Raw genomic sequence first — 4,244 nt, forward strand, 5'->3', positions numbered from 1 at the left:
CCTTGCACGCGGTGACCCAGGTTCGATTCCCAGCATCCCATATGGTCCCCCAGCACTGCCAGCAGTAATTCCTGAGTGCAGAGCCAGGAGTAACCCCTGTGCACTGCTGGGTGTGACCCAAAAAAGCAAAAAAATTTAAAAATTAAAAAAATTGAAACTCCGCAAAGAGCTCGGTGGGCAGGGGGCCTAGAGTTGACCCCCAGCACTGCACATTCTCTCAAGCACCACTGGGCATAACCCTTGAGCACAGGGCCAGGAGTAGCCCCTGGGTCATTGCTGGGGTAGAACCGCAAACAAGCAAAAACCAACCATCAAACCACTCTGGGTTCTGCTCTCTGAAGTGTTCCCTCCCTCAGCAGCACTGCAGGGCCGGCTGGAGTAGGCCCTGGCACTCGCTGCATTCCTGTAGGGCTATCTGGAACCCTACAGATACCTAGATCACACCACCATCTGGTATCCCCAGTAGAAAGGGCGATCTCCAGCCTCCAGCAGATCCCCAGAGCAAGTAAAGATCAATATCTCAAAGCAAGCGTGAGTGAGTGTCACAGTCAACACAGCTGTGGTCTGGCTCTGCCGTGCTGGAGACTTGGCTGTGATTGTCCCATCTGGACTGAACACAGTTCTGTGCATTCACCAACACTGGATCCAAGGGCCATGATATACCTGTGCCAGTTGGAAAACTGAAAAAGGAGGGAAACCATCTAGTTTTCAGTGTTGCCCTATCCTATTCATTTTGGTGGCCTAGAGGAAATGGCACCATGATGTCGGTCAGAGTTTCTCGCCCTTTTCCCAACAGTGGCTTCCTTGTTTCCTTCCCCTGGCCCTCCATCCTCCTGGCTGGCCTCCTAGTCTCGTGATGTACACCCCCCCTTATGTGGTTTTCACCTGTGGTCCCTTTGGAATATACTACAGTCATTTGTCCCACCACCAGACAAAAATCACTGGCTTCAAGTGTTAAACCGGGCTGAGATCTCCCCAGAGAAATCATGTGAAGATAAGCTGAGAAGCAATAAGCAAAGGGTCTTTATTGGCTAGCTCATCGAGGGCCCTCATCCGGCTCATCAGCACAGTGGTAGCCTTCTCAGAACGAGTGGCCCCAAGTCTCAAAAGTGAGGGGCTTTTACACCATAGCATTATATAACAGGGACTTCCCACATACCACCCTTTGGTCTCAGTCTGAGGGGCTTTTCACTACTTGTACATAGGTGATTGGTTATAAGTCAGAGTTACATAAGGATTACATAAGGGTTACATTTTGTGTGTGTGTGTGTGTGTGTGTGTGTGTGTGTGTGTGTGTGTGTGTTGTCGGGGAGGGGGGGTGTTCCTATCGGTACCTGATTGGTAACATTAGTTGACTTCCACTATGGTATCTCACTTTGGGGAAATCATGACTCAATTCCAAGAACCTGTGCTCAATTCCAGGAATTCTGGAACTGAAACCTAGGCCTGGTTCTTCCGGCTTCTTTCTGAGCCTGTCGTGGCACTGCCTTTCCTTCTCTATCTCTCACGAGCACCTGCCTCGCAAGCCCACAACCCTACGTTCAAATTCCCAGTGTCCACACTGTACCGAGCACCATCCGGGGCTGCCCTGCTATTTGGAGCCTGTCAGCGCGGCTGTTTGTGATCCCTGGGCCCTGCCAGCACTTTCCAGCTGTATTCCGACCAGATGCATTGGAAACACTCCAAAAATGGGTATGACTGCTTGCAGACACCACAATCATAATTTGTGTGCCTCTGCTAAGACAGTGACCCTGGAGAGTGTGTGTGCAACTAAAGGAGTGGTGAACCTCGGTGCGCACCATGGTCAAGTGTATGAATACTGCAACTTGAGTGTTGACTCCTAGCCAACACCACCACTTAAATTAATTAAAAGAAAAAAAAACTGTAAACATCACAGCCAGGCATGTGTGCAACCCCTAGTCACTGCAACAAAAATCAACACCGCAATGAATGGAAGGGTGAAATGAAAAGTAGTACCTATTTTGTGTTATTATCGGGTTTTAAAGTGAGGTAGTGCTCAAGTTGGGGAGGGATACAGCACTGGGGATTGAGCCTGGGGTCCTGCACATACTAAACCTGTGATTGACAGTTTAGACCATCCATCCCTTTGCAGCCACACATTTAAGTATCCGATTCTCAATGTAAAAACAAACAAAAAACAAGGTATAAGAAGAAACTGGACAGGACAGCCATCCAAAGGGAAGCAAACTAAATCTACAGAAACTCACTTTGAGAAAGTGGTAAGATGATCCAGGAACAAAAGGAAGATGTGGAAGAAACCAAGAAAATAATGTAGGTCACCAGGGAAATACCAATTAAAACAATAGAAAGTATAGCCGGGATGTGGTTCAGTGTTCACTGCTTTTGCGTGAGGCTCTGGATTTGATTCCCAGCACACACGCACTCCACACCTAGATAAAAATATTTAAAGGGGACCCAGGGGATTCTAGGAAGATAGAGCACCAGGAATATGCCCCCACCACACCCCTCAATAGCCATTGTACTAATATATTCTATTTTGGAACGATGGAGTCCACGGAAGCCTGGAAGCTCCCAGAGGTGCACACGTAGTGGTAGGCAACCATCATGGCCCCGCCTTTACTGCAAGCCTGTCCTCCACCTCTGGCTAAAGCAATGTCCAGGATATTTAGAGTCAACACAGTTTCCTCTTTCATTTTTTCTTCTTTTCAGCTTTTGGGAATCAGACATTAAAAAGGCTGATATTCGGAGGGCTGTGGAGAAAGCTCAGTGTTCAGGGGTTCATGCTTTGCACGCTCTGAGCCTGAGTTCAGACCCTGGCACTACAACACGCCCCCCCTAAAGCATCACCACTGACAGCCTTGGAGACCCCTGAATGTGCTCTGGAGACCCACCCACAAGCACTGCAAAGACCACCCCAGTGCTCTCTGCAACACAGTTGCCAGAGAAGATTCATATCCCCAGTTCATATCCACTGAACCATTTGGCCATTTTTTTCTGAGTATCACAGGAGCGGCCCCTGGTCTGACCACTGCTTGAGAGCCTTCAATCCTACAGAAAAGAATTATGAAACACAAGAATAATTGCATATTCATGGAAATTTAGAAATTCACTGCATGCGCTCAGGGAAAGGAGTAGACTAGGAAGACACCCAACAAGACCGGATGTTTATATCTCAGAGTAAGCACCAGCTTAGCGATTAGCCTACAAAAGACAAAGATAAAAATCAGCAAACTCTGGAAAAGAAGAATCTGATTTCCAGAGTCACCACATGACTTGATTCAAATGTCCCATTTTCCGTTAAAAAGCAAGTCACAGAGGGTCTGGAGCAATAGCACAGCAGGTAGGGTATTTGCCTTGCACGCGGCTGACCCGGGTTCAATTCCCAGCATCCCATATGGTCCCCTGGGCACTGCCAGGAGTAATTCCTGAGTGCAGAGCCAGAGCCAGGAGTAATCCCTGTGCATCGCCGGGTGTGACCCCCCCCCAAAAAAAAAGTCACAGAATATATAAACAACCAGGAAAATCATGGCTTACTTGAAGAAAAAAGAAAAGGAAATCTCAGAAGCACAAAAACTATCCCCAAGAATACCCAATGGACAGACTACCAAGAAAAAATTAAAAAATAACTATCCTGAAGATGTTCAAATATTTGAAGGAAAGCACAAGGAAATTAGGTATAAACAAAATTAAGATGTCAATGAAAGTAATTGAAAACATTTTTTTAGGGGACTGGAATGATAGCACAGTGGGGAGGGCATTTGCTTTGCATAAGGCTGACTGAGGTTCAATTCCCGGCATCCCATATGGTCCACCCGTGCACCGCCAGGAATTAATTCCTGAGTGCAGAGCCAGGAGTAACCTCTGAGTATCATCAGGTATGACCCAAAAATAAATAAATTAAATTAAATTAAACCTGGATGTTGTAAAACAACAAACTTTTTTTTAACCTGAAAAAAAAATTCTGGAACTGCAAAGAATGATTGAAAGGAAAGATTCACTAGAGATTCAAAGGCAGACTTGATCAGCAGAAAACTCAGTAAACTTAAAGAGCCCTTGAAGTGGTCCTGTCTAAAGAAAGGTCTTCAATAAGATGTACAAGGGAATTTCAAGCAGACCAATGTCAGTGCTGGGCGTGCCCCAGAATGAGAGAAGAGAAGGGAAGAGGCAAACAGAATTGTAAATCTGCTCGATGAGAAATGCTAAGGAAGTCACAGGATGAAATGGAAAAAAAGATTTTAGTAAAGATAAACACCTGGGCAATT

Source organism: Sorex araneus, chromosome 2, assembly GCF_027595985.1.
Source record: "Sorex araneus isolate mSorAra2 chromosome 2, mSorAra2.pri, whole genome shotgun sequence".
NCBI lineage: Eukaryota > Metazoa > Chordata > Mammalia > Eulipotyphla > Soricidae > Sorex > Sorex araneus.